This window comes from Pinus tabuliformis, chromosome 1_2 (genome assembly GCF_031772625.1).
Source record: "Pinus tabuliformis cultivar Carrire ecotype Pingquan chromosome 1_2, CPIR1, whole genome shotgun sequence".
NCBI lineage: Eukaryota > Viridiplantae > Streptophyta > Pinopsida > Pinales > Pinaceae > Pinus > Pinus tabuliformis.
In genome coordinates this window covers 311,333,765-311,343,242 of record NC_142298.1, presented here as the reverse complement: position 1 = coordinate 311,343,242, position 9,478 = coordinate 311,333,765, and positions in this window count along the sequence as shown.

Genomic DNA, 9,478 nt, shown 5'->3' with positions numbered 1-9,478 from the left:
AACTATGATCACAAAGCTACCCATTTGGGTTAGGCTCCTAAATTTGTTGGCCCATCTATGGCATTCTTCAGTGTTTCTGGGTATTGGAAACACCTTGGGTCATTTTCTGGCCATAGATCCCTTGTGAGGCTAGTGTGGAGTCTTCACCTATGGCAGGATTTGCATAGAACTCAACATCAACAATGAATTTCATGGAAAAATTAATTTAAAAATAAGTGATTTTCACTGCACCCAACAACTGGACTATGAGAACACTACTTTTTTGTGTCGACTTTGCCATAAAACAGGTCATCTTCAGAACTTTTGTTCTCAAAAACCAGTCAAACAGAAGCCCATATCTAAAGTATGGAAGCCATGTAGCCCACCTCCTTAAGAAGAGGAGGATTCCTCTTCCTTGGATCAGGAAGATGATGAGTCTGATGATGACATGCTCACATCAGATGAGGCCCAAGATTCAGATCTCCAAAAGCCTCGTGAAGGATATCAAGAGATCCAAGTTTTGTTAGCCAAAAGAGAAGAACTTAGTAACAATATTCCGATCGGTGCCATGAAGCGTGCCCGTGAATCAACCTCTTCAGACTCTGAAAAATATGCCTCCTTGGATTATCAAAACAATCTTAAGGTGGCTTTGGTAGCGAGAGCTCTAGAAGTTTAGTTCAAAGTAACAAAGAAGAAAGGAAAGAAAAGACGTAGTGGTGATCAATCCCAATCTGCAGGATTCCAATGTCTCTATTTTTTCATTTCCTATATGTGTTATGGACTTTGTTTCATGGCCATCCATAAACCTGCTTTGTCTATGGCCATCTTTAAACTGGTTCTATCATATACTATTAATGTAAAACTTTTTATATTAATAAAAAATATTTTATATTGAATTACTTTAAAAAACAACCTAATATAATATTAATATCAATATAATATGCATATTGTATTACTTTGAAAGAATCTTCCAATACATGGATAATACTTTGAACAAATTTAATATAATACTATTACTTGGGTATGGTTACATATGTCATCCCCCTACCATGCTGCTACCATGAGCAACTGTTATTAAATGAAATTTTCATGTTCAAAAGCTCTCGCCATAAACTTTTCCAATGAAACTTTCTCATGGGTATTGAAACTTTCCGCATTTAATCATAAGCGGAGCAACTGTTATTAAATGAAATTTTCATGTTCAAAAGCTCCCACCATAAAATTTTCCAGTGAAACTTTCTCATGGGTATTGAAACTTTCCGCATTTAATCCTAAGAGGACTTTTGGATCTAGAACCATAAACAAGGGTTAAGTCCAGTTGGACAGAATTCAGATATATCAACAGTCTCAAGGTCGATAGAAAGACCCAAACGGGGGACTCAGCAGCGGGAAGGTGGAGTTGGCAACTCCCCGGATTTGAGAAAAGGAAGTCCTTTGAGATGTGTGATGACGAGGACGTGGAGAACGATTGGGGTAAAGATGCGCTTCCCACTTCATACATCAAGAGCCCTCCATTGGATAGGCGGTATTCCATATCCACCATGGTGCCTTAGGCTGAGGTTTTCAGACACAGGATGACCAATCTTTCTACAAAGGTCCAGAAACTAAAGGACCGAGTCTCGGAATGTATTTCTTGTCTTTTGAAGTTTGTAATAATATTTTGATGCCATTAGTGTGAGAGACTTATTATCTATCATTTGAATTAGGGCGTTTGGTTTATTAGTATTTTATATATCGAAAAGAGATCAAAATGGCCCAAAATGCAACCGAATACTTGAATGGCAGAAGATAATGTCATGGCACGGAACAAATTGATGTTATATCATGAATTTCATCATTCTACTCTATTTATAGGTATTTTGTCGAGTATATCAAAATCTCATGATTCTAGAAGATATCAAACTTGAATTTAAAAAGAGAAAGCCACACGATCGCTATCAAACTGTCAGATCTTGCTCTGTAAAATGTAAATAAGGGGCACCATATATAGTGCTCAACATAGGATGAATAGTAAACTAAGTGCTCTTGGGGATTGTGACCGCAATCCCCTCAACAAGAGTCCAGACTTGCGTTGCTGTTGGATATTTGCAATGCCTTCTCAATGTCAATTGTTTCTTGTCAACAACGCTTGTTCATTTCTGTTACCAAGAAGACTCTTTGAGGAAGGAGCTATCAGAATATCAGAAATTTTTTTTTTGCAGATATCAAACAAAAACATAAAGAAACATCTCAGAATGGACCATTTTCCAAATATCAGGGCCTTTCCTTGAAACCACATTTCTAGAACATGGTGAATACAGGGTACCATATAGAGCCCCTAATAGATGGACACCGTAAGCCAACCTACCTTAGTGATTGAGGCCCAATTCCCCAAACATGAGTACACTATGCCTTTAGCTTTTGAACCTATAAACTGTGCTATGTGGCATCTAGATAGTCATTATATTTGTCACAACTGATTTAATATTGTTGCTTTAATGCACCTTGCCAATTCATAAGAAACATTTGCCAGCTTGATTACAAAATGATGAAGCATTTAGACTTGTACTGATAACCTTTTCCTCCCATATTATATGTAATTGTTTTTGTCATGATGCCCACCTATCTATTATATCACTATCATGTAGGTATTGGATTTATGCCAACCTGATGAAAATAATAGAAACCAATTGATAGAAAAATTTTCCAGTGTGACCTTTTATTCTGCAACATGGTTTATAAATATTATTTGCAAATTCAACCAAATTTGGAGGATTTCGAGTGATGAGATTAATCTTCGCTGTCAGTTACATGGTCTGACTACGCAACAAATGAATGGGATGGGAGCGAGGAAGGAGGTGCCAATGTGATATGTGGTCCCTGTTGAAGATGATCTCGGAAAATGGACGCTCCTCGGAACTTAAAACTTCGTCCCTGCAAATGGCAGTCGCGTTACAGATGATGATGAGAATTTTAGACCCCTACCCTCCATGGTTGAATTCATGTCGAAAGGTATTTTAATTTTGTTTCAAACAAAAAAAATTAAAATCTTTTCTTCAAATATGTATTTTGCAACTTTAATTTTTTAACTCTGTTTGCTATATTGATGTTGGATTTTCAGTTGGCTTAGGGTTTGGTAGCTCATGTAATTAGAGGAATGAAAATAATAGTTTATCAAGTTGTTGTCCTTTTTCCTCCTGGGTTTTTATTTTATTACTCGTTTAAAGAACTGAGGCTTACAAATTGAGGTCATACCCTACAGTTCACGAAAAAAATCATTTGGATTCCTAAAAATTCACAATGCACTTCCTGCCTCACTGTGTAGGCTTTCAATACATCAATTTTTGTACATGTACATAATATTTATGTATTTTTACTTCAAACATATATCTTTAACACTGCCAAATTGTTAAACTGCACATCAGAGATTGTCTTAAAAAAATTCACCTGTTTTTTGAAGACAAAAATTGCAAGGAGCATGCACATGGTCATCATTTTTCAACTATGGTTGGACTTGATCATGCAGTAAATGTTGTTTTTTGACCACTCATTAAATTCCTAAAGGAGTTTTTTGAAGTACTATCATAATATTTGCATAATAGATTTTTGATTTCACTGCTTTTGTCAAGTTCACATGGATTAATGGGTATTCTTGGACATTATCTAATGAATTTAATTAGATCTAAATCTTTAGGTCAAATATTTAATTACTTTTTTCCCCTCCTCATGATGCACAGGGTTTCAATCATCTTTGGAAAAATCTGAGGATAACATCTCTTCACATAGAGTAATGACAGTTCCTTATATGACATCACATTCAATTGATATACATAACTGCAAGCCCCATTCTTCAGAGTTCCCCAATAACTAACAAAGTAGTAAGCCAAATGAGCAATTCTGCATTGAAAAAGAAGGTGTTGAGTATGATTCTAGCTTGATACAGAACAACACGGCTGCTCCACAGCTTCCTCCCCAAATGCCAAACAAGGACACTGAAAGAGTAAATACTTTCCAAAAACCTAGTAGAAAACACGCACCGTTCAGATCATCTTTGAGGGGAGGAGAAGTGAATTATAAGCATTGTACAAAGAATGATGCTCTGTCGAATTCCTTGCCTTCTAGAAGTTCTAATCATGAGAGGTTGAGATGTAAAGGAGAAGTTGGAGAGCCGACAATCATTTTCCAGACAGCTGGAGGGAAATCTGTAGGCATATCATGTGAATCTTTAAAAAAAGAAAGGGCTATTCTCAGTGAAGATCTTTGTTCAGAATCACCCAACAATGCCTTGGTTGGGTCCCTATAAATTAGTAAATTTGCAGGAATGTTCCAAGGTGCTTTGGGAAATTATGTGGTTGTATCATCCTCCTTCAAGAGAGCAGGGGTTATTTTTCATGAAGATCCTATGTCGGTGTTAGAACCTCATGGTATGTCATTGTCTCATATGATGAATGAGACAACAACAATTGTTTGCAAAGATACTAATTCAGGAGTACATGAATCATATGGCAGGCATGAACCCAAAGCAATGGGTAAAGCCATCAAAGTGTGTGATGGTGCTACAGAAAATCACCTGGAAATATCGCCCTCGTCTATAGTCCCCCCTTTGGAAGCAATAGAATCACATGATAGGTTTGGGACTCAAACAATTGTTAATACCACATCTGTGCTTAATGCTGCTACATGAAATCTTGTAAAGTTGACATCTTCCTCTACACATAAAGTAAAGTTTATTTCCAGTGAAGATTGTACTTCATAGGTTCTAATAGTACCAAATTTGTGCAACCTACTCTTGTAAGCTTATCCATGATGAAGCAATAACCAACCCCAAATTTTATGTTTAAAAGAGACATGACCCTTTCCAATGAATTGACAACACTACAACTATCTCTCCACTGGATCTCCCAGAACCTACCTTTTTATTAAAGTGCAGCCTAATGTTAGAGTAGAGCTGCACCAACTCATAAATGCCCTTCATCTCATAGATATAAATAGGCTCCCACTTCACCATCTCCAATTATCTACATAGGACCTTTCCCCTGCATCTACATTTAATATAAATAATGCTTTGGAATTATACATCAAAAACTCGTTAGAACAATCTTGTAAAAAATAGAAAGCTTAGATTTTACATGTGCCATTATTGAGTGTTTTGTGAGATTGTACATGTTGCTCAACCATTCTTCTTCGTACACTTGTTTACATTTGAAATAGTGGTGCACTAGACAATCCACTAGGAATGCACAACAATTAAGTAGGCAACCAGTGTGTGAGGCACATGCATGTGCTATCTTTAGATGAGTAGGATGTTGTTGTAAGTTTAGTCTTAGATAGAGTTCATGATTTAGGTGAGCTTCCAAATTTATACTTTCTATTATTTCCAAGGTTGGAAGGTGCATGCATATTTACAATTTGTTTTCTCTAGTGGGTATTCTATTCTAGGTTGCGTATTCCATGCATGAGGGTACTTCCTCCAAGGCACAGTAGGGTCATGAAACTTTCCTTAAGATAGGTGGTTTGTTGTTTTTTCCACATTCATTGTAACCCTTTCTCTCTAGTTCTATAAAGGGAGATAGGGTGCTTCATTACATACATGTCTTAGGAGTGAAAAAGTTTGTTGTGGAAGTATTTTCGAGTCAAGATATATGTGATTGTGTGCTGCAAATTCCTCCCACTGTCCTAGTTTCCAGAACTTTGTTTTACACAGAATCAGAATTTACATCTGTTGTTTCGAATCTCTATAGCCTGATGTTCTAATTTTTAGAGTTATGTGTTAGTAGAACTGGTGCTTAGAATTCCCCTATTTAGATAGTATTCTAAGCAATCTCAGTTTACTTTCTTTAGGGTTTTAAGTGTAGATCTGTGGCCGTGAAACTAAAAATTTTACATTGTATCAAACGTGTACATCTGAGATACATTTGTGGAGAAGGTTGTGGTATGTGAGATGGAGCTGTTGGAGGAATTCATTGGGCTCGCCTTATGCCCCTTCCTAAAATGTATGCCCTAAAACAATGGTGGTCCTCTTTAAGAGAATTTTATATGGGTTAATTTATGCTTGTAAGATATTTGTGTGACCACCGTTACTACTACAAAATCCCTTGGTATTCATTTTGAGACATTATCCCCCAACCTTGTTTGACTATTCTTTGGGCCCTGATGCCACAGTCTTGGTGTGCATGTATCATAATTTATATATATGTGTGTGAGTGTATTTTGTATTCTATATTTTGTATTACATATGTGTGTGTGTATTTTGTATTGTACTATAAAATTGTAAAACTAGAAAGCTTTCATTATCAACCTCAACTAGTTTTTGCCCTTATCAAGAGAGAGACGTTAATTCCTTTCAATGTAACTTCTTACTTACTAGAATTTGATGCACCATGGTTAGTGACTCAGAGCTTGAGACATTTGGAACCTGCTAGAGAGCATTGTTGACCTATACCATTGCAGAATGAAAATGGGCTCATATCTGCAGCAGGAAATAAAATTGAATTGGCCTCAGTCACCACTACTTTCCTTCTTGAATCTGTGGCTTGTCTTGATGTGCAACTACTTTGACCAATATATGGCAGGCACATACCTTGTGGTTTTATGATCCCTATGCCTCCCTGCAAATCCAACTTGCATTACCTTTTATTATCAACCACCTTTCCTATTGTTAGCAACATTTTCCATCCCTCGGTGAAAACCCACATCAGGAGATTATTGATAAAAGAATTTGTACTTATGGATCTAGGGATAGTTTATTTTTTCAGGGATCATCTTCTATACAATCCATCAGTCCTTTCTTCCAAGGTATGCATTATTTTGTACTCTTACCTACAACTTACCCAATTGTGTTGAAGCCTGCACTCTTAAAAATTTAACATAGCTATCTACCATTTTGAAAGTGTTGTTGTATGCCATAAACCTTGCAACATCTTTATATGTCTTCTTTTTTAGGGGATTTTGTGGCTGACTTTGTTTCATATTAGGAAAGTGGACTGAATTGCATTCTGGGTATGTTGTAGATAGAGTGCAAAGGATTTATCCCTTAGAAGACAAGACCAATCCTTTTATTGAAAACACACTGGAAAAATAGACTGTGTTGTATACATGCTTAAGTAGAATATTTTTATGAATAAATCTCCTTTGTGGGTTTGCACCAAGGGATGGAAAAGATTACTAAAAATAAGATGATACAGTAACTTAGATGCACAGGTAGGCATTGGGATCATATAACTATAGCATTGGCATACTGCCCAGTTTTCAGTAGTAGGCAAGCAGTGGTGACAGTTGACAAAGGTGTACACTAGTGTTGGATCAACCTTGTACACCGTTGAATCAACCTCAGCCACCCCTATTGCCTGGTGCTCAACTCAATGTGCCATTACTCTGACCAACAAAGGATAGACACATATCTTGTGGTTTTGTGATCCCGACACAACAATGCTCCCAACAAATATAAGTTACATTATTATGTTATTTTCAACCACCTTTTCTATTATCATTTTTATTTTCAGCATCCCCTTTGCCATCCATTGGTAAAAACTCACGAAAGGGCCTATGCAGCATAACCTATCTTTTCAAAATTCAAAGTGTGCCTTATGCACAAGGCACAATGGTCCTTTCTTCAAAGGAACATGTTGTTGTATTCTACCTCACACATACCCAAACACACTTAAAAGTTCAACTTATTCCCAAAATTTGAAACAAAGCCAACAACAATATTCCCTCAAAAGGAAAAATAGAGAAAGATGCTCCAAGCACTTCAATTTTCCTAGGGAAAATGTGCTTTTAACATCTAACCAAAGATTCACATGCAACCAATAATTTGGGAATTGCAGAGAACTATTTTGTTCCTATGATTTGCAACAAATGGCATTCTACCCAAGAACCAATAAATCACATATTAGTATAAAGTAGTTAATTATTTTCCTACTATTCTAGTCATTTATTTGGAACCTATTTGAGAACAGAAAAGATTGGTATCAGACTAATGTCAAGAATTTATATATTTGTGCCAACATCTACATATATTTTTTTATTTTTCATTTTATGGAAGGAAATTACTCAACTTGTATTGTATTTGGATCCTTTGGGGATAGACTGTCTGTTGTTGGATTTGTGTCCATTGGAGGGTGCAGAGTGTGATTCCATTTTATGTATTGTTTCTTTTAATCTTAATTTCTAGTTTTCCTACTTTTGTATAGCCTTTTAGGTAACAATTGTTCTTGGTTTTACAGGTCCTTGACCAGGGTGAAAAGATAGAACTTTTGGTTGACAAAATAGAGCACCTTCGATTTCAGGTTTAATCTCGAATCAAGCTAGCAATTTAATGGGAGGGAAATATTCCATTATATATCTGTTTTTGTATTATGTATTTATATTCTATGTTGTGTATTGTATTGTATTATAAAATTGTAAAACCAGAAAGCTTCCATTATCTGTAACAACCCCGAAATTAAAACATGCAACTAATTAGATCAATTATGCAATTTACAATCAACACACCTCTATTCAACTAAATAGCATAGAATTTTTGAGAAATGGGAGCAAAGACAACTTACCTGTAGCAATGATATTCCTTACTTTTAATTTCAGAGTTGAACACTATTTGAATCTCGCTAACCGCAACAAATTTTTGGGGATGACTCTCCACCCAACCGTAGGCTTAGTTGCATATAATTTTTCTACAAGTGGCCACCCCCGAGCCCTCAATCAACATACTACTGCCAAAGAATCCTTTGTCTCACAACACTTTTCTCCCAAGAGAATGGGTGATGGAATGATCTCTCATCTTCCTCATCCTCTATTAAATAGACCAAACATTGGAAGGGGAACCGCATGCACACATTCCATGTGTCAACATGCCACTGTTATTTTAAGTTTTATTTAAGTTAAATTTTCTCTTTATTTATTTCTTTCTTATTTTATTTTACTTTTTGTTAACTTTACTTTTTGTTATTATTTTATATTTTACTTATATATATATATATATATATATATATATATATATATATATATATATATATATATATATATATATAAAACTTTACTATTTTATTTATTTGTTGTTACTATATTTCTTCATTATTCATTATCTATTTACTATTATTATCTTTTCTTTATTGTTTATTATCTATTTGCTTATATTTTAATATGATATTATATTATTTATTATTATTAGGGGACATTACATTATCTACCCTTATCAAGAGAGACACATTAATGCCTTTCAATGTAACTTCATACTTACTAGAATTTGATGCACCATGGTTAGTGACTCAGAGCTTGAGACCGTTGGAACCTATTGGAGAGCATTGTTGACCTATAACACTGCAGAATGAAAATGAGCTCATATCTGTAGCAGGAGACAAAATTGAATTGGCCTCAGTCACCACTACTTTGCTTCTTCAATTTGTGGCTTGTCTTGATGTGGAGCTACTCTGACCAACAGATGACAGGAACATACCTTGTGGTTTTGTGATCCCTATGCCTCCCTACAAATCCAACTTGCATTACCTTTTATTTTCAACCA